General features: G+C 39.7%; 1 long non-coding RNA gene across 2 annotated transcripts; it reads right to left on the bottom strand.

The window, feature by feature from the left end:
* Positions 1 to 542: 542 nt before the first annotated feature.
* Positions 543 to 22,072, bottom strand: LOC106014397 (uncharacterized). Of its 2 annotated transcripts, XR_002398385.4 has the most exons (4): positions 21,491 to 22,072; positions 9,156 to 9,414; positions 7,466 to 8,129; positions 547 to 4,780 (listed from the first exon to the last, which is right to left on the bottom strand). It is a non-coding gene; the product is annotated as an uncharacterized lncRNA (long non-coding RNA). The 2 variants fall into 2 exon arrangements; XR_001185709.5 differs by having other exon boundaries at positions 543 to 8,129; positions 21,491 to 22,055.
* Between the last annotated feature and the right edge of the window lie 590 nt (positions 22,073 to 22,662).

Below are 22,662 nucleotides of genomic sequence, written 5' to 3'. Positions count from 1 at the left end.
AAGGAATGATCTGATTTTTGATGCAGACAGAATGGCACACGTGGCTCGAGGTTGGAAAGACTGGGAGTTTCTTGCAGAAGACAAAGTCATAAAAGAAATAAAATACACTCAGTCTTAAATGAGATCAGCTGAATAGAGGGTCAGTGGGAATGAAGTCAGAGGGAGGATAAAGAAAGGAGGGTTCATTTTAATTCAGGTAGAGGACGCAGATGGGGTCCAAGGACAATGTAGCAAAACATATAATAGTCAAAGGAAACCTATATTCCCTCAAGATTGGCGGGATTATCAGGAGGGTAGATGGGTGATGAAGAGCTAGATCATGTTTTCATTTGTGCTAATAACAATACTGTCATTGCCTCTAATAGTGCAGCCACCTACTTCAGTGCAAATGAGCACTTTAACCCCTTACTGACCAAAAAAAGTCAAGCTACTGTTACAGAAAAAAAAAAAAAAAAAAAAAAAAAAAAAAAAAAAAAACAACAACAACAAAAAAAAAACCTACAAAGATATTTGGATCTTGTCTTCTCTTTTTCCTTTTTTTTTTTGTTTTTCCTCTCTGTGTCTGAACTTCCTGATTCAGACAAGGAGCTGCCAAAGTAGTTAATAAAGGATATTGTGCCATTTCCAGCTCAAATTGAAAGGAGAAAATTTTCAGGAGAGACTGGCTCTGCTCTGCAAGACACTGGCCCCTTCTGCAGAGGTCGCTGGTCTGAGTGACCAAGAGGGCCAGGGTTTGCTCAGAGGCAAACAGGAGATATTTATGATTGCAGTTTGCCAGGTCACAGGTCCAGCATTTTTCTTTCTTCCTTCTATTTGGGCCCATAGGCAGCTTGGCACTGGGACTGCAGGACCTGGCCGGCAGTCTCTGGTTCTCCAGAGACTTCCCACATGAACATGTGCTTCTTGTGCATCTCTGCAACACAGGGAGAGGAGCATTTCTGTACATCACACAGTGTTTAAAGAATAATTGTATTAATTCTGAGGTTCTCCAGAGAAAGGTAACAGTTCTTACATAAATATACCCAGACAACATGAGGCATGCTAGTGAAACTGCACTGCATGCATGTACGGCTGTGATACATGCTTCTGGTGCTAAGAAAGGTGATTAGAGGGCCTTTAGTTGGCCAAGAGGGTCAGGAAGCTCATCCTGAAGTCATAGCATTTATCAAGGTGAGCCAACCTGGCCATCTTATCCTTGAATAAAGAACAAGATGCTTTTCTTTGAAGGCTAGCTTCCCTGAAGGAAAAATGTCTTCCCACCTTCCCTCCAAAGCTGTTTCCGTAAAAGCGTTTGGTGTCATGCATTTCAATGTGAGCTGAAGGGTTTTACTAAGTCCTTATTAGAGACAACCTCATATTTCACACCCAGGCTGGTGCCAGGATCCTCTTAGTCTATTGGTGACATTACTGTCATTTCCTATCTCTCTCCTTCCTGAATTTACCTAACCCAAAGCTCCAGCCTTTTGTTGAAATGATTTTCTGCCTTCCGGCCCTGCGTGCCATGTGTCAGATTATGTGCAAAAGGTCGCAACCCACTTCCCCTGACTTTAGACACAGGATGAGGAAATGAAGAGGAGTGAAGTTACTGATTTCATTCTGGAGGTCACGGTGGGTCTTCTTGGGGTAGAAGTGGAGTCTGAAGAGCACACGTTGCCATTTGTTATCCATATTTTGTCAAACAAACAAAAAACCTCAGCAATTACTCATGCTGCTGAATCGGAAATACTTCTCAAAACAGCTGACAAATAGAACAGAAGGACAATAGGTGGACGGTGAGGAGAGATTATATATATACCCATATGTATATATATAGAACAGATACAGACACCCAGTTCTGTTAGAAACAAAGTGAAGACATGCAGAGGGATCCTAGGATCATCTCTGAGGCACCCAAAGGGCAGGCAAGCTGCCTTGCTTGCTTGGTAATTCTCTTTTAGCATTGCACAGTCTAATTATGTGCTAACCCACATTCAAAAATTGTAACGTCAAAAGGGTAAGTGTCTGAAAGAGTGCCAGGAGAATGTTTTCCAGCACTAGGGAATCCCAAACTTTGCCCAGTACAGGACTGCACTGGCTCCCAGCCAGTAGCCTGAGGCCACACTGAAAGCACATGCAGAAGAAAACATCTTTGCCAACCTCCACTTCTATTAGAGGATAAATATACGTATCCCCCTGTGTGCTGGTAGGACATGTTCTGAGTGGCCTTCTGGTGGGCAGAGACGGGACACTTCTGCCTGTAGCTGCTGAGGGCAGCCATCCCATGCAAAGGACCAGGAACCACCACAGATAGTGCAACGGGAAATCTACAACTGATGGTTTGGGGATCAGCAAGCATAGACCTTGGTTTCATGGGTGGGTTGGAGACAGTATTCTCCTCCCCCAGTGTCCAACAGCTACCTGACCCACTGTTTCATGCCCCTTGCACAATTCCAATAGTGGTTCAGGAATGCACATCCCAGTCCGTGTGCTCCAAATCTGCCTGTTTCCTCCCAGATCTGTTGAATTAATCCTGAACTGGAGAGGGAGCAAAAACAAAGAAAAAAGCAAACAAACATAAAGGCAAAAAACCCAAAGCACTTCCTTTCTGCAGGTTGTTGGTTGTACCTCGAGCTTTCTTTGGTTTATGTATGCATTCAGAGTAAGTCCTCTGAGGAGTATCCTGCAGTCATTTCTCAGCGAGTGTGAACAAACTCATTAACAGCTCCTTTACTGGAATGATAAGTTGTTTCTTAATGAAGGGAAAAATAAATACCCTCACTAACCCAGGCTCCATCACTAGAAGTCACACATCATTCTTAAAGACTCCTTATTTTCCACCAGAGACATTTGTGTACAGCCCTTAAACAAAATGAGAGAGCTTGCTTCTCCTTCTTAGACGCTCTTTCAGATACTTAAATTGCACAGCATTTGTAGATGCTTTTCAGAATTTTACCCCAGATATGAGCAACTTAGGTACAACAAAATAAAAAATAAAATCTGAGTCTTCACCCATTTTAAGAAAGGAAAGTTTGTAGCACTTTAAACAAGGGACCAGGACCCCAGGGACTGAGGATCTATTCCAAGTGCTGTGATTGACCTGCTATGTAGTTTTACTTGTAGGGAAGTCACTTAAGCTCTTTGTGTTTCAATGTGCCCATTTGTGAAATGGAGATAATAATGCCAAGCTCACAAGGGGGCTGTAAAGGTTAATTAAATAGAGTTTTTAGGTGATTTTCCTTCTCTGGATGAAAAGTGTGACAGAAGTATTGTTTATTAATGGAGCCAGTGCAAAACTGATAGTACTGAAATTTTTCAGTACAGAAATACATGGAGATTTTTGTATGTATAAAAAATGACCACATAGCAACTTTTTTTTCTCTTTTTTTTTTTTTTTTTTTTTTTTTTTTCCTTTAGCACTGTCATTTATTCAAGGAAAATTGATCCTCCAAAATATGGGGCTGTTTTGCACTTGTTTCTCTCTTTTTCCTTGTAACTACATGATGATGTTAGTATAGGCAAGAAGAATGACTAGGCATCACCATAAGGACTGTGAAAAAAAATCAATTAAAATAATATTTTGGTCTCTTTAAAAGCCCACATGCTTCAGGACATAAAACCACTTCTAAATTTTGAATGTTAGGAGGAGGTACTGCAAGCCATTAGATTCACCTGGTTCTTGATGTCTTTATAGGGCTTGATGCTGGCCATTTTCAAATGCAGTTGTTTGGTTACTCTCATCCAGTCTCATATTTCTAACTCCGTGTTTCTCTAGAAAAGGAAATGATAATACACCCAGGAAGATCTTATCCTTGCAAGTTGTCAGACTTTACCGCAAACTGCACTGACCCAGTAGTGTGATTGCATGATTTGTTGCAGGTTGGCACAGCAGGGTTGGGTCAGACCCACACATGTGGGGAATTGGGATGTGCTCTGCATTCCCACCCTACTGTGTACGAATGCGGGAACCTATGTTAAGGCTGGTTCCAGCATTGAGCCATGTGCTTTGCAGAGACCAAATCTGCTCATGTCCCTCACTCAAGTCACTGGTGGGAATTTTCACTTTCATGCCACGCATGTGAACACAGTGGATTATTTTTATGTTTATTTTCATTACTGCTGGGGCCCTTGCATCACTATTCTGTAAAGGGATGCCCCAAGAAATTACAAGATAACAAGAGAAGAAATATAAATTCAGCTTCTCTGAAAGTTGCTTACACTGGAGCTTGAGTTTGGGCTGAAGATTTACATGCTTTCCCTCTCTCACTGAACAAGGTGACCTACCCCATAACCACAGAAATTCCAAATGAATAAGAGCTATTAAGTTATCTTGTCCACCTGCCCCCTCCAGCACAAGATTGAGAGGGTGACATGGTTTCTGGCAGTGGGCTGCGCACAACCCATGACAGAGGCTGCACACAAGTATGAATCATGTTGTACTTAAAAGGCCCAAATGAGTTTACTCTGGGCTCTTCACCCTTCGTTGTAGCTGGTCAGAATGGGGCCCTGGAACTTAAACAGGTTGACAAAGCAGAGATTGAATCAATCCCTGAAAACAATAGTTTTAACCCTGTGAACTCCTCAGATGCTCTATTGGCTGGTAGTGCTTCTTGTGCTGTTTTTGCCACGGAGAGATTCCCCTAGGATGCTGCTTTTAAGAAAAACATATATAAAAACTATCCACTGTGTAAATCTAACATCAGTTAGTGGTTTCCCAAGTACAGCTTGTGGGATGGCTGCCCGAGTCTCAGATGAGAAAACAGTTCACTGCAGATTGGAGAGCCTTGTAAATGGAAAAGAGAACCTGGAAAGACAAAGAAAAATGAGTCTTTTCAATAGCATCGAGGGAAATAGCATCTTGATATTTTTCTAGCTATGTAAAGGCTCCTCTCACCCTCCTCCATCTCTTTCCAACTACTATGTGCCTGCATACCTGGAAATATTCCCTTTGATATTAAAGACTGAGATTTGTTCAGACTGCTCCAAACAAACAAACAAACAAACAAACTTGACATGAGCTTTGGGCTCTCTGACAAACTCTTAAAAAGGTAATTCATGTGTAAACAGTCTCTGGAAGTTACCCACTGATGGCAACAGGAATTGAACCAAAATGTAGTAAACCCCACCACGACTATCATGGTGGACCCTTGCCTCAGACATCTGCTTGTTCTCTGTAGGTCAGGGAGAAATTAAGTTCCTCTACCAAGCCTGGGAAGCTAACAGGTATGAGCAGCCCTGGACCAAAGCAGAAAGAGATTTTCAAAGTCAAGCCCCTAGCTAACATCTTTTCTCTCTCATTTTAACTGAAATTATCTCATCTGATGACAGTGCCTGCAGCAATGTCACTGGCAGTGTAAGGAGGAGGACAGCACCTCACCTGGCCCCAGTTTTCTATGAATTCATCTCTAAGAAAGACTGCAGCATCTTTACAGTTTCCTCTCTGGTGTCATGGACTTTCCCCTACACATTTCCCTCCTCAGGAGTCCAGATCTCATTTTTCCAGACCAGTAGGCTTAGGCCTGCATTCAAAGAGGATCAAACATCAGCAATTTTAAGATCAGAATTTGGGAGTCACTGACCATGGCAGAATTGTTGCAAGAGTTGTGCTGGCCTTGTTGCACGGGTACCATCTGGGGGGTAAAACTCCTTAGTGTACACTGTGTAAATCTGCTTGTTCAGGGGGTGTTTTGAGAAAAAGATTCACAAATATCCTATCCATTGGGAGCACCCTAAAATGTCCCTCATTGCTTTCTCATACACTAGCCAGAAGCGTGACTTTATTGAGATTATTTGTATTGAAGATGTCCACTTTTTCTTGGGCTGTCAGTGACAAATACTCATGTACAGTTTGAGAAAATGCCTAGCTTCACTCAATATTTGTCCCCAGAAATATCTTCAGTAACAATTATTGGCTGATGCTTCTGAAATCTTTGCCTAAAGATCTTTGCCTAATCTGAATGTTGCTGGATCAGGATTTCACATATGATTCCTGAGCATTCATCTTTTATCTCTAGTTCTTAAACAAAATGTGTATTGAAAATTTCCACGGTGAATATCACTGTCCTTAGAGATAAGCAACTGTACTTCAGTTGTGCCAATGACACTCACTGGCTTCACTGAGTGTTAAGTGATTGCTGTGGGAGGAAAAAATGCTGATAAAAATCACAACCAACAAGTCTGCTGCATTTACTTGAGTTATGGAGAGTGACAGAGACCTAAGCAGTTTGCACAGGTGAGGTCAAAATTTTGGCTGCCTTGCACATATGTTAGGACATGTGGGTGCATGTAGATATGTATTACTGTGAACATCTTCTGTGCTTCTAAAGAGAAGTTTATAGAGTTGCTGACATGATTTGCTCTAAGCTGTGATCTGCAGAGTGTCAGCTGGGAGACCATTTTCTTTTGGAAATGAAACAGAACAAAATAAATGCATTTGGTCGTTTCACTAAATTCTGAGATGTAAAACAGGTTTCCCCAGCAAAGTATGAGAAGCTGTGCTTATTCCAGCAGCAAAGACTTAACTAAAATACCTATCAGTCTTAGTGGGGTTTGAGCACAGTGCTTATTAATTTAAATTTACATATCTCCCATCGAAATGGAGGGGGGGGTTACAAAGTGATCTGAATTAACATGAGCTGACAGTTGCTGTGCTTACAGACCTTCAATGCGCTGTGTACAAGGGAAATAGTTTCCTTACCAGTCTTTGACATTCTCTGTTCAGAAGATTTTTTATTTTAACCCCAGTCCTAATTGCCCTTCAGTATCAAAATTAATTGTGTTTTCTGCTAAAAGGCCAGTGCAGTTTAAGGTTACTCCAGGGTCCCAGCAGCCGATGCATCTTCTGTAAATGGCTTGATTGCCGTCTGTGGAGAGGAGTGCTGGGAGAGATTTGCTTGACCGAGGCTATACATTACAGTCCAATTAGTGTGAAGATCACTACATGAGTCTTTAACTTTATCTAGTAACTGTCGGCATCTCTAATGCTGAGAGCAGGGTGAGGAAGAGGGATGCAGAGCCCACCTGGGCAGCCATGCAGGGGCCGTGCGGCTTGTTGGCTCCCCTCCAGCCACCTCACAGGCAGCAGAGGGAGCAGTCAGAGAATGAAAATACCCAGTGAGCTGCACTTTTCCTCTGAGAAATACTGAGACAGATGTCCCTTTTTTCTCCTTTACTTCTTCACTGTTCTACTGAGATATTATAATATCATTTTGTTTTTGTTTTGTTTTGTGTTTTTGTTTGTTTGTTTGTTTGTTTTTCTTTGTTGTTGGTGGTGGTGGTGTGTTTTTTGTTTGTTTGGGTTTGTTTTTTTCTATTTTTCTTTTTGGAACTCTGCTGATCATAAGTATGGACTCATTTAATCTAACCCAAGGCTATAGACTGAAGAGCATGGGAATCTGCTAGGCCTGGGTCCTCTGAGCTAAGGGAGAAAGATGAACACATCCAGAAAATGAATGAAATTCTCATGATGAAATTCAGAACTGGTTCTCACCTGGTATTGTCCCTCTGTCATACAGCCAGGACTCCAGGCTCAGATGCTTCATTTAAGTACCCCAAAGTGAGCAAGAGTTAGATCTTTCACTGGTCTTTGCAAGATCTCAGAAGTCCCTTCATGATTCATAGGAAAAATATAATTCCCAAGCAGAAAAAAATAATTCCAGACAGAAATGCACTCCATAGATCATAGAGTAGATCTAGGAGACAAGTAGTACAAGTAATCCCCTATAGAATAGAAATTACTCTCTTTTTGATCTGCAGGGATGAAGACAGGCTGTGATTTACAAGTATAATAATAACAGTGAATGGTCATCAACTGAAAACATCTCAGTCTAGTGTTGAAGGGATAGTGGCCTTATAGCCCACATCTTGTGCAAGCACCAATATATAAATGTCCTCAAAAATTAGTGTAAAGTATTTCATTGCTACAGTTATGTTCATACAAGTTTACTCCATCATTTACATAATCACAGTCTCTGTATTGCTGTCAATGGTTATTACAACTTTTGTGTTGAAACTCCAGGTTCTGCCTTATCAGCTAGAGTACAGAAGCCTCAAACATGTGGAATTGATTTTCAGTTGGTCTGTGCCCCAAGTTATTAGGCTTCTTATCTGAAGTATATAGGTTTCGTGTCTTCCAAAATGTCTTCTAATAGTAGCTGGAACAACAAGTATTAAACAAGATTATTAAGAAATGTTGAAAAAAGTTTGAAAGCTCATGAATGTAAAGTCCCTGACATTTTTCACATCTCCACCCTTTATTTTTCAGCTAATTTTAATGCTTAATGTCTTCATTTCTGAGTCAGTCTCCAAACCAGGAAATGAAGAGGCAGCTGCAAAAGTGGGAAAAACATGGGGAGCAAAACTTGTTATTTGACACCATCTCACAGAAGTTCCAAAACAGTGAACTTTCTGTAACAACTCCACTTCTCATTACAATCTCATTTGACACTGAGGCAATCACGATTAAAACCAAATAAAAATAAAAATAAAAATCTACCTCATTATTTCAGCATTTGGGAGGTTACATGGCACCATAATATGCTAGACAGCACACCCCTTCTTTAATTTATTTTTTGCTTTGTGAATATTAGTGACATTAATGCAGTTATGGTACCCATCACACTAATTCTCTGCTGTTCTCATTTCTGTGCTCCTTCAGTAACTGTGACTCAGCCTTAGACCCCAACCGTTATTTTCAGTTCTGTTTTACCTGCTGGATTCACATACTTAGGATTCCACACACCACCATTTTTTCTACATTGTTCACTACAGATCTTGCATCAATGTGCAGTGTCGTGTTTGCCCAACTTGGAGATAAGGGAGTCTCTCTCTCAGAGGTATTTAAGATTAAATAAAGCTGGTAATGGGATGAGAGCTGAGCCTCATTCTCTGCTCTTCTAAAGGTCCTTTAAAATGACAGCAAATTGAAACTCATCTTCAGCTGGTTGAAGCAGCACAACCATACCAAACAACATTTCTTTTTCCAATGGTAACCAAAATTGCAGATGGCTCAAAGTAGAAGCAACTAACACTTACCTTACCACAACATATTAAATTAAATATCCAAAGAGAAACAATAGTGTATAACATAATTATTCAATAGGGTTCACCACCACATAATAACTTAAAAGAAACAATTCTTTGGTAAACAGGTAACAAAAATAATGGTCAGACTATCTCACCTTTCAGATATATATACCACAGGCTAAGCCCTGTGGTACCCAAATTAGCAGCAGGTAAATTCCTTCTATTTGGGATTCCCATCAATACTTCCAAGGGCCAAGTTGAGCAGGAATGTAAGGCTGTGAAAGAAACTTTCCTGTCTGTAAGGTCCTTGTCAATGGTTAACAAAATTGATTTCTTGGTCCTTTTTGTAAAATCCTGACCTAGCTTCTTTCAGACGCTGGAAGCTGGAACTTGGGGCCTTTAGTCTGATCTCCTCTGCAATGAGAACACAAATAATAATTAAAAATTGCTATAATATACCACTTATTTGTGGCTGCAGCATTTCCAACCTTTCTGTCTTAACAGCTTGGAAGGAATACAAAGGAAAATTCTGCATGTCAGAAAGTTATGAAACAAAGGCAAAGTGGAGAGAAGATGGAAATATAAAGTCAAAATGAAACCCTCCATCTTTCTGTCAAACTGAAACAATAAATAATAATGGCATCTTGCATTTATATAGTGGCTTTCATCCAGAAAGCCTGGAAAGCTCTTTGGAAACTTTACAAACTACTGTGGAGGAATAGGAATGATTTCATACACTGATCTATTGAAGGCTCCCACTTCTGTAAACAGTTACAGTCTACAGCAACATTACACCTCAGACTGGGACAGGTAAAGACTGATCCTGAGAGATATTAGAAAGATCTGTAGTTAATCAGAGTAAATCTTCAAAGTCCTTTGGGAGTTTACACTGCTGACAGTTATTGTTTCTCATGATCAGGCACTTGGTAAAGAAATAAAATTACAAATAGATGAAATAGCTGCTGATCTTAGTCAGTGAAGTGTGGCAATAGCAGCCAAAGATTTACAATTAAAATCCCTAGTAATTCATCAATCTCAGTAAACATACGAGTGAACATACTCCTTTGAAAAAGTCAGATCTTCTGTCCAGACATTTGGCATTCTTATTATATGCATGACATTCTTTCTTTCTTATCTTAAACCATGTGCATATAGAAAAAGGTGTTTTCAGAGGTGGTTGAAAGCAATGCAAACCTCCCAGTTTTATGTCTCTGCTACATTCAGTTGTCAGGCAAAGCACAGAAGAAAAAAAAAAAAAAAAAAAAAGGCAACAAAGAATGAATAATTAGTAATCTAAGGAAACTTGATTAAGCTTTCCATTTCTATCATATGTTTCACTTAAAAAAAAAAATCACACCAGATACTTGAGAAGTCTGTTGGATATTAAGAGATGGCACAGATTTCCAGATCCTCAATGGAGGAAAATTCTTTCTGATTTTCATGGTCTTTTTGTTCCAAGAAGGATCACATAATTTTGGCTCTTGAATAATATTTCTAAAACTAACAGTCGGCTCAGGAATTCCCTGTGTGTGAATGTATTTCTCTATCAGCTGGCGCACTGTATTTCTGCACTGGAGTACCACATTTAAAGCATCCATCCAGCACCTCCTAATGGTGGCAGCAGAAGGAAAATGAATGAAACTGAGAAAGAAACAGCTCCAGGAACAAGAGAATTAAGAAATTGCCTTCAGATTTATGTCTCTTCATTTTATTGGCCTCTGGCAGGGTATTTTGATAGGATCACATATAACTAGGGTAAATAAGCCTCTGACTCAGCCTGGCAACCAAGTCATGAAATTTCAAGAAATTCTCCCTTGTGCCAAATTTAGTTGAATTTGGCTAGTTTGGAAGCTGTTGCATGGAGGCACATGCAGAGATGGACACATAAAACAAATAAGCACTTTTTCCTACTGTTGCAGGAAACAAAGCTAAAAATTGAGCTTCAAAGCAGAGAGGTCTAAGCAATCCTCAGAACCTGTTTTGACATCCTGGCTGTTTTAGAAAGCTGCTTCACCTGCTATTGCAAGATGTGACAATATGGCATTTGAATAAGACTCATATTGCACACCAGTACAGCACACACATGCATAATGTACATGTACTATTTATAAATACATGTATATAAAATTCTCTTTTCCATTTATAAATTTTCTTGTCTCTGAAAACTTTCAGCCTCACTCCTGGTGCCCCGCTCTAGAAGACTCTGTAATCTCCAGGATAGTGTCCACACTAGAGCCTGGGAAGTTCTCCATCTTTCTTCCGATCCCTATCCACGCCAATCCACCTGCTCTGAGATCAAACTTTGTGGCAGCCAGCCAACTGGTACGTAGCATTGCTGTAGCTAGTGAATGGAACCACAGTACTTGCTTTCACACCTTTTACACCCAAACTTTGCTTTGGCCAATATATTTAAGGGAAGATGGGGAAAAGGGAAAAGGAGAGGGCACGTGTACTGCCTTCACCAGTGACTGGAGCAATGATTAAACATGTTCTAGATTTACTTATCAGCCTCTCCTATCAACACTTGGCAAAATTGCAGCATAAATACAATGCAGCCCAAGAAAGAAATGTTTGTATCCTGCCATTGAACTAAGAGCAGCTCTCCAGAGTTCAGCTAAGAAATGGCTAACTCCTCTGTGGGGAGATTTAGCACCAAAAGAAGGTGAGACAGGGGCAGTGTGTCTGCATTTATTTAAAATGTTTTCAATACTCTGTGAGAATAGGAAATTGTGGAAAGGAGTCTGTAGGCTTCTCAGTATCAGTGTTGTTTTAGGCTTTTAGGAATGTATTTCTATGCCCTCTAAGGTTTTCTTAAGTCACAGTGGTCTCCTGAGAGAGGAAATTTTACATCAGTGCTGTAAGTCTCTGGACCAGTAATTCTCATTTACATTAGAATGTAAGCTCCAGAAAAGCCTCACAGCTATATTTTGTTGCAAATATGAGCCATTTAGCCACCCTGATAGACACCCTAGATTTTGCACATTAAATGATGGGATCTCCAGCTTCACAAAAATATCATTCTCCCTAAGCAGTAGAAGCAATGTTGGATATTAAGAAAAAAACTCTTTTGTTCAGGTGAGTAGTTTAAGGTTATGTTAAATTATTTTGAATTTCTCACTGATGGTCTTTCAGGTGATTACTGTGGGAGCTCAGAGAGTTCATTATGCAAAAGCTAGTTTGCTGGTGGAATATAGGTTGATATGTTCAAAGGCACACAGGGTTGTGGTAGGACAAACTTTTGTTGAAAGTGAGTGAAAGTCGGGTGCTTACTTCTTCACGCTTTCAAAATCTCCTGCTGCTTTTACTTCTTGAACATGAGAGGGAGGTTGGTCAGAGCAGCTATTACAGGCTACTGATAACGAATGCTTCAAATCACTGATGACTGGGAGCCCCCAAGAGTTCTTGTCCCACATTTTGCCTAGCAATTAAATAGGCCGAGTTATAATTTGCGCCCCATATTCTCTGTGTCGAAGGCAGTAGGCTTCTTCATTTTTAGCCTAACTCTTCTGTCACCTTCGCCAGTTTTACATTATTTGTGTTAACTCTGTGGCCTAGAGGTGGGAGGGAGAGGGGAATTATTCCTAATTTACTGAAAGTGAGAGAAGAATCAGTCACTTCTTTCTTTAAATTTTTGTGGAGGATTGTTAATCAAAGTTAAAACAAATCTGTGTTCCAACGCAGAGGTGGGCGAAGAAATGTGTGCCTAACACATATGCACTTTGGGGCTCCTGCAGAAGGAAACAGAGTTCTGGAAAGTGTTGTGAGAAAAACATTAAAGACACCAGACTGGATGCAATGCCGCTGACTGGAAATGAAGCCTCGGACAAAATCCAACTATGTTCGAACCTGTTGGAAGAAGTGCTTTTTATTCTCTGTCCTGGGATGAGCAACATAAATTATCTCCCTTTCTTATTTGCCTCACATGGAGGAGAGCCTGGCATGGAGTCGGACAATGACTTAAAGTAGGAGCTGGGCAGGGAATACATCAGGTATTCGACCTGCAGGCCTGTGAAATGCAGTGTCATCATAACCCAAAGGGCGTATCATTAGTCACTGAAGGAAGGAAGTGCAAGCATGCCTAGAGAAATCAATAGAAGGTCCTTGTCTAGTAACACAAAAAGAACAGCACCAATGTTTATGTCTTTGCCCTTCACATACTTTGCTCTTCCTTCCTCTCCAGTCACCTTTTTGCTTTATCCAGAATTTCATTTTCCTGATTCCTGACTATAAACGGACGGACATCTTAACCACGACTCAGGCTGCAATCCAGTCTTTTCTCAGAAATAAATATCCATCAGGCCCAATGTTTCTGTATGGTGGTTATCTGATTTGGCTCCTGCTAACTAAAAACATATGCAACTGGTTATCTCCATCAACACAGTTTAATTCAGCTCTGGTCCGTATTAGTGTGATTTCTGCAACTGATGTCTCTTACTGCCACGGGTGAACTGTGACTGTTAAAATCATGTTTAAATATGAAGATCAAACAAATGGTCCAGAGGTTTCTTGCATCTAAAGATTCATTAAGAATACAAAAATACTTTGCCATGTTTTAATTTAACATAGTAATTCTTCCCCAAAATACCATGCTGTAGATAAATGAGGAACCATATTAATATAAGATTTCAGAGTTTTGCTGGAATATGGGATTGTCTTTCAAAATTGTCAAAACTTCTTCTATTTTTGTAGCCTACACTCGACCTGTTTTTTATTCACTGTTTGTCCCTCAGTTTACCCATCCATGAAATGAGCAAAATAGTAGTAATGTACAGACAAGGGAAGCTACAAAGCACTACTCATTACTCTCAGGAAAATGCTTTGAAATTATTCAGCTCTATTCATGGCAAAATAAAAAGGAATTAACAAAATATGTTCAGGCAATGCACATTTGTTGGTTTCCAGGAGAAAACTTTGAAGAATTATGAATAATATGGTTTGTGGTGACTGTTTGTTCTAACAATCCTGTTTTGTACCTTACAAAAAAATAAATAAATCTTTTTGTGCTCAGTTTGACCGTTCCATGCACTGGCCCTGGTTTGTTTCCATTCTGGCTCTTGACAAGAGTGCAAAATACACATCAAGGACAAGAATAACTTTTTAGACTGTGATAACATTTGTATTATTAGAAGAGGTTGGGGTGTGCCTGGGAGGGCAGGAGGTAAATCTGCTGAACAGTCTAAAAGCTTTATTTATGGAAATGTTCTTTTTTTTTTTTTTTTTTTTCTTCTTCTTTTAAGAACAAAGAAGAAATAATACTGCTAATATCATAATAATCTCTGAGATACCAAATCAGCCAAGTTGTGCCTGTGCATACACATTCATACACACTCCAGAAAAGGTTTATCTTAGTATATCAAGCTCAGACCCTGGATCAATTGTCCAGATAAAGCAAATCAGCATAAGTCTATGAAAATCAAAGGAATAATGACCTTACCTAGCTGAGGACTTGTGACAATGTCTCATTATTTCAAGTAGGAAAATCAGAGGTGTGTTCTATGGTACTGGACACAGTTAGTTCCAATGGGAAGAAGTAAAATATCTTTCCTGACAAGTCTGAGAGCTTCTGACACTGTTTCTTTGGTAATTTACCTAATAACCTACTTACCAGTGGAAAACCCTGAAATCAACATCTTCAAGGTCAGCAGAACTACCCAGAACTTCCTGAAGGGAACAAAGAATCTTCCAAGCTTTTCTCAAGATTATTATTATTTTTTTTTATTTATTTTTAATAACAATGGGTACGTTTTGAACCTACTTGTATGATTTAGGAACCAACACTTATTTTTTTTTTCTTCCAGGCTTTACTTAGCTTGGCCTCCTTTAACCAATTTTAATAACCGCTCCTATTAACCAGTTTTGTGAGACTTTTTACAGTTAGTGAGACTTGTCCCTTTATAAAACTGAGTCCGGTCTGGTAAGTCATATTCCCCAAAGATTTCACAGAATATTACTGCTGCCCTATCAAGGCACAAATGGTATGAAACTGTAGCATTGGCTGCTGTTCTGTACTTGGATCATAAGAGTGCACTGTAAAGGGGCAAAGGCCAGGTTGAGAAAACAACAAAAGAAAGCAAAGCAAAACCTCCCACTGAAACACCTTTAGAAAAGGCTGCCTTCAAATGTTATTCATGGTATGCTTTAAAGAGCCTACCCCCACAGCTAGCAGTTTTGTAGGTGCTGATCCAACACCTAAAAAGGGGCAAAGAGCTAAAATTCTAAGTATTGGTATCTGACTCCTCAGCTGAGATCTGTCCACCCTTTTGAGACTGAATTCAGGATCAGGAAAATGAAAGTCTGGCAAATCTATGGGAATTCAACTGCATCATCTTGCTCACAGATAAAAAAGCTAAATCAATAAATAAACAAGACATCATTTAGGAGGTATTTTTGCATAGTATTTTATAGCCACATAAAAATAATACAGTGAAATATAACTTTTCTCTCACAACAGAGGGTTTGGGCTGTCTCTTTTAAATATGCACTGCAAACATACTGGGAGCTTTGCATAGTTGGCTTTGCACAGTAGAAATGTAATTTTATTTTGTGCACCATTATTTTTCACTACACATGTACCACCATGCCATATTTTTAACGTAATGATGTCTGCACATCAGTGGCTTCACTTCACAGAATGCCCTAGTGTGGAGCAGAAGTTAACTGGGCTCATAATGCATGGAAATCAAAACCCTGCTAACAGCATCTAAAATCAAAACAGAGAAGTTTTTTGACACCCGCTGGATAGTGAAAATGAAGCTTTGTGAAATACTTGTGTACGTCACTTAGGAAAAAATATATATTTTTTTAATTTTAGCCAATCTGAATCTTCTTCTGGATTTTTAGATAATGTATATGTATCCTTTTCATAGACAGCTAACCCTTTAAGGATAATAATGTCATCACTACTCATATATTTGACCTTTTTGTGCCACACTTCACAATATAAATGTTGCCTGGAAAGATGGAGGAAGATGTTCCAGTGGCATAAGACATACTGCCCATATACAACATCTCTCTTGTATTTACATGTCAGTTTTATTAATAATTAGATTTTATTGTGCTGTTTTAGACACCATCTAAAGAGATTAAAATACACAGTCTTTGCCCCAAAGTGCTTACAACAGGAAAGACAAGTAGTGAATTAATTGACTGTTAAATCTGGATGATCCCTGGCTTTTTCAGTTTATCAGCACGTCCAAAAATTGCAAATATTTTACGGACATTAAAATATCTTTTAGGGATACATATTCAGCATGCCAAAAAGGAAAAAAAAAATAAAATAAGAGGTTTCTCTGGACACACACTACACCATATTCCAGTTGTTTTTGCATATTTTAATGGTTTGAAAAAACAAAAAAACAACAACAACAACAACAACAAAAGCCGCAAGTTTGCCATCTTTAAAGGTGAATATTGGAATAATCAATTTCCACTGTAAAAATAAATATTTGAGTTGAGTTTTAGGCCTGAATGATTGAGTTTAACTGGGACAAATCCTGTAAATATGTTGGTTTTTTTTGTCCCCCTTTCAAAAGTTGTTTTTAACACTTCTCCAAACTCTGCCATAGGTGGAAAAACAGGAGAAAGCCCTGGAGCCAAGAGACTGCTCTGAGATTCATAGTTCAGTGTTATTTGTTTGGTTGGGGGCGCTTTCTTTTTCTTTTAATAAACTATCCCCAAAAGCCTATCTACCTAATGAGTATTATCTGCTTAATTTCCTGCAGGCTTCAATGCAGAAGCAGGTCAGTTGGTTTAATTATCAGCTATGGAGACGTGAAGGAACTTGAAATTCAGTTGAAATATACAGCGGCTTTTTCCCCTGGATTCCTTAGCATTAACAAAAATACCTGTTCAAAGAACAGATTGAGTCAGCCGTGACTTACAGAAAGATAAGATTCTGTGGCAGGAAAGTAATAATACTATTATTGTCCACTGGACAGGGTATATTTGCTTGGTGATTAGTGATGGCTAATACAGTGAAATGTTATACATAGAGAAACAGGCTGGAATTTACCTTCTGACTATCAAATCTCTTTGATTTTAAAAAGCAGTTTTACTCTTTCTACCTATATCGTGCTGTTGATTAAGAAATGACTTTTGAATTTCATGGTGTTAAATGCCTATGATACTATTCAGACAGAAGGACTCTCCATCTCTGTGACAGGCACACAACGCTTACTCCAGTGATTGGATCCTTCACTGGGAGTTTTTTGGCACAGGAGGAAAAAGCTTTTTCTTTTAAAATAGCCTTTTTCTGTGCCCTAGATAAAGTGTGAGGAAGGCTAAATAAGCAATAGTAGGTTGTCATGCCTTCCAAATTCACTTCTTTTCTCTCTCTCTCCCTCTCTCTTTTAAATCTTTATAATTCTGGGAGTTATTATTGGTAAGTCTTTATTCAGAGATAGTCTTGTAGAGGGCGCATTCATAAGGAATGAAATCCAATTAATTTTGTTAGAAATCCAATAGTCTCCTGGTGAACACAGTCTTCCTCCACAAATCTGCAAGTTTATAGAGTTGCTAAGGCACTTGGAGCATCTGCACAGCTGAAAGACGGGGTTTGGGCTTAGTATGGCTAGAGTGATATCTGTAATATCCCATAGAAGTCCATTGAGAACACTTAAGAAAGTGCAATATCCTTTAAATGTAACCTTGATAATGAAAGGAAAGGGCTCCTGTTCCTAAATAAAAAACAACAAGCCCCGACAGGTCAGAATTGATACCAGCATTTGCTGCTGCCTGAAACTCCTGCCGAGCACTGAATGCTGCAAAAGTGTCTATTATTTTTAACTGTTGGGTTATTGTCCATCTTTAAGGATGGGGGAATTTTAGGAGCAGCAATTAATAATAATAATAAATAAATAAATAAAAAAGTTTAGTGTTATTGCAGACCTCTAGACAAAATACCTAAGGGGCAGAGGGTGAGCAAACAAAGGAAGCCAAAGGAAAAAGCAGGCTCGTTGTGGATAGAACAGCTTAGAAAACCCTGAACGGAGGGTTCTTTATATATAACACCACATTGAGTGACAAAATGGTAGCTGTCATAATGTGCCAGTTAACATGTCCAATATGAGCCGATCGTTTAGTGTCCCCTGGGATTAGAAGACAGAAACATGACAAAGAACAAAGAACTTGGATCAATAATGCTTGGGGAAATAAGACAGAGAAGGTTATTTACTCTGCATTGATCCGTTGCTGCAGTCGCGTAAACTTGGCCTGTTTTTCTTTTGTTAACCTTTAAGCTTGAGTATACTCACAAGCAACTAGGGAGCCAACTAACAGGTGTAGATTAAGGATCGAAGGAGGTCACCGTACCTCTGTCACCACTAGGCACCCATGTAACAACATCCCTGAAGAAATTTAAACATCAATAGCTATAATAAGGGCAAATTTATCAAGCTTGGCCTACTTTTGCTGGGAGCCTGGCTGTGTCCAGTCAGTTTGCCCTTGCTAAAGCTCAATTGATTTGGACATTCTTTTACTAGAGTTGATTATCAATTGTGACACAACAAATTTGTTAGCTTCCAAGCACTGGAGTTGTTGTTGCCATTGGAGCCTCTGAAGTGAAAACACCTGGCTGTGTTCAAGTTTTACTCTTGTTGAGGCAAAGGGAAAAAAAGAAAAAACGGAAAAAAAAAAAAAAAAGGAAAAAAGAAAAGAGGAAGAATAGAAAAGCAGAGAAGCCCTTTCATAATCTCTCCATAGATGCTGGTTGTGTTGTAGATACCTGTACTTTGCAGCTGGAACATCTGGATTGCCATTTTTAGAAAATTAGGAGCATGAGGAAATATTAACTTGAAGGAAACCGTTTTCAGCAGGAAAAGTCCCAACAGCTGTTAGCTATTCATTTTTTATGTTTTATGATTTGTCACCTAAGTCATATGGAATCATTCCTGTTCCCTGTGTGGATGACAGACGTTTGAAACAGAGAAGTAATGAATACCGTATGATGGGCAGCAATATTCTATAAGCATGGCCATTCAAAAGAAATAATCATTCTTGCTGAACTTCACATAACTTGTTAAATGTGAAAATCCACTCACCAATGCTCAGGAGCTGTAGTTAATTAGACTAAGTGGACATTTTGTGTAGAATCATGATGGGATAGAATTTATTTGTTTTAAATAATGACCCTGTCTTTTTCAGTCTAATAGTAAATGTTTCATGTTGTGCCAACAGGATTAGCAGTACATTAAAACTGTAATTCTGGAAATATTTATCTTATTTACTTCAAAATCAAAAGGCTTATTTATTATTTAACATCACTATAGTAGCTTTTCTACTTTTCTGAAAGTATACACCCCTTGTCATGCCATAAAACATTTCTACTTGTGAATCACAGAATAAGTTAAAACAATCAAATAGCATAAAAATGAAATACCTTACACTTAAAATTTGAAAGTCACTTTTAAAATTCAGAAAATAAAAAGTTAGTAATGTATGGCAGGCTCTCTAAAACAAATACTTTCTCCAGAATTTTGGGATTGGAAGAGTGGCCAAACTGAAACATTTCCTTTAAGAATTATATTTTGGGTTTTGATCAGCCCTCTAAAATACTTGTGCAGGATGAACATGCATATGTCTGAAGTACAGGGGCATAAAATCAATTTACCACAAATGCAGGCAGTTGCAAATAAATTGCATTTGCTTGTTTATCTGTTTGTTTTTTCTCTTCACTTTTACCTGGCACCTACTGCTACCTGATAGTGAAGGTGGATGAAATTACAAACATGGTCCTACTCATCTGCCACTCTGCAGTCCTTTGGGTCATTGCTGGTACTCAGGCATTGTCTGGCATAGGCAAGGCTCAGCCTAGTGTTTTCTGAAGGATTCTAGAAAGGAACCCCCTGTATTACATTTCCTCTGTAGCTTGATTTCACATAGCAGAGACACTTGCACCACAGTTGCTTGGGCTATCCTTTATCCTGGCAATCAGAAATCCTCAAATTCAACTGAAGAAAGGCTGCATCTTTCTTTTTGTTTATTTGTAATAATGAGGCACAAACAAGGAACATATTGACAAAGGAAATGAGACTTCACTTTCCTCTAAGAGATGGGAATCTGCCATTTGAATCTCTTGGCGTGCAAAGATTCAGCATGTGACCCTTGCCCCATCACCCGTAAAAGTGTCACCACAGTTTTTAAGAGCATTTAAGGCATTTAAGAGCATGGGAGGGAGAAGGCAGCAGCTTTTAGGGCATCAGAAATGACAGTAATGTGCACTGGAACTGTCTGCACAAGCGAAGTGCGCTGAGGCAGTTGTATTAGATCAATCTGTGGCAGAAGAGAAGTCACTGACAGTTTATTTCTGTGTTGGAGAATAAGCTACAAAGTGCATACTCCTCATTAGGATAAATGGAGAACAGCTCAGTTTTGTCCACACCAAAACTTTTTACCAGCTAATGGCTATTCAGAGCTCTATGTGAAATGAGTTAGGACTCTCTTAGCCCTGCCACTATGATAAAAAATAGCACCCCGGTTAGCAATAATAAGCATCCTTGGCCGAGGGTCTATGGATTGAGTGAGCATGGAGAATGAATTACCTTCTTTCCACGAGATGTGGTCCCTTTAGGTCAGGGCTCAGGTGAGGGGGAAAAAATGTTATGGAGTTGCTCTGATTTACAGCTGAGGACCTGGTCTTAATGGCTCAATGGGGTCTTGAAGGTGCTTATCTGCACTGGGAGCCTGAGAGCAGACCTGCCTTATGGAGGCAGAGCAAGCCTGTCTTGTGGGAAGGCCAAGGGGGCACCTGCTCTTGGCACTGTCCCCTGCCCCATGAGGAGGGTGGGACCACAGCACAGGACCTTGTCCCCCTCCCAGGCAGGTTCCAGCCACATGCAGCCCTCATCGTGCAGCTCTGAAACATCCAAACCCCCATGTGAGGCTGCTGAGCACTGTACAAGAAAAAGTTTGGGAAGGAGGACCTAAGATCAAGCTGGGGTGGAACCATTTCCCCAGACTAAACAGGGCAAACTTGTGGCTACTCTAAGGAATCTGCCTTAGTGCTTGCCTCTGCAGTAGACTGCTCCAAAATAATGGGGAGTCCATGAGCAGAACTGGAATGAATGTGGGATCAGGTCTTCCTCTAGCCAAAGAATAACTCATTATAAAAACAACATGAAAAGAAACAAGAAGAGAAAATAAAGTGAAGAAAAAGGAGAGAGGGAATGGCATGCAAGCAATGCTCTATTTGCTGAAAGGCTTGTGCAAAAAAAACTCCAGCACACCTTATGAAGGGACTTAAACACAAACATAAGCAATGTAAATCTTTCAGACTGGGCTTTGGAGCCAGAAAATCAAAGCACATGACGCTATATCAAGACATCACATTTCCTGGTTGCATGCTTATGCTAGCATGCCTTCCTCACCCAGAGGCCTTGTCCACCCTGACCTGTTCCCTTGTATTGGCCAGTTGGCCACTTGGCTCCTCTCCCAGCAGCCAGCGCTCTCCAAGTGTGACATCGATCATTGCAGTAGTGAGGAAGATGGCACTTACCTGATGGGGTAGGCGGAAGCTCCCTCTCTTACCATATGCTGGGAATTGTCAGTGGCTGCTTGAAGCCAAGGCTGGCTTTTTCTCCTGCCAGGAAACAAGCCTTTTTCCAGAGCTTGCCAAAAATATAAAAAAATAAAAAAATATATAAAAAAAAAAAAGAGAGAGAGAGAAAAGAACTTTTTGCATATTACGTTTCACACTGAGCAGTTTTACTGCAGGCTGGGCAGCACCAGGAATTATGGATCACAGTTTCCTTTGGCGCTGAGGACAGGCAGCAGACATTAAAATAAGCACAACAATGAGAAAAAAAAAAAAAAAAAAAAAAAAAAAGGAAAGACAGAAAGACAAAAGAAAGTGTTTATATTGATTCTCTCCAGAAATACAAGATCTGCCACAGCCAAGTAGACTACTGAGTCATTAAAGGCAGCATCCTGACTCCAGGGGTGCTTCAGAGGAAGAGGAGGGGAGGAGGCACGCTGCCAATTGTTCCATGTCCTTTGGAGAGAATCGCCTTCCTGATCCTGGCCTGGCTGTGTCCTGGCACATAGCACTTCAATTCTCAGTAATATTTCTCAGTTGCAAAGACCCATTTCCCTTTTCACTGTTAGGCTAGAAGGAGCCTAGTGTCCATGCATGCTTGCACCACTGCTCCAGACTGACTGACAGTGGGACCAGCTTCCTGGTCCTTTTGGCCCTACACTAAAAGACTAAAGCCAACATGGATAACAGAGACGTTAATCCTTTATAAAGAAGACCTGAAAATATAATTTTCCTTGGGAAAGTTTGGAAAGTATCATCAAATGGGTGAATTGGACATACATAATTGTAATGTCTCACACCACAACATGTAGTTTCCTGTAGATGCCATCACTATATGATAGTCCAAAAACATTAATTCCTAAAATGCTGTGACAAACCCCTGACTTTCTGGAGAATGTAGCTTGCTCTGTTGGGTCCAGCAGCTTCAATATTCTCCTGCTGGCAGTTGGCAGACCTGACTCAAAGAAAGGAAGGACAACATCTCTGTAAAGGGTCTAGAAATTTTAAAGATAGAAATAAATAAAAGCACTGGGGGAAAGGGCATTGGAGAAAAAAAAAAAAAAAAAAAGTCTGCTCTTTCAGTATCTGGCAGTGCAAAACCTGATGCTGTATCAGAAGAAATCAGTTTTTGA

The sequence above is a fragment of the Anas platyrhynchos genome, chromosome 11 (genome assembly GCF_047663525.1).
Source record: "Anas platyrhynchos isolate ZD024472 breed Pekin duck chromosome 11, IASCAAS_PekinDuck_T2T, whole genome shotgun sequence".
Lineage (NCBI taxonomy): Eukaryota > Metazoa > Chordata > Aves > Anseriformes > Anatidae > Anas > Anas platyrhynchos.
This window is presented reverse-complemented; position numbering and strand designations above follow the sequence as displayed.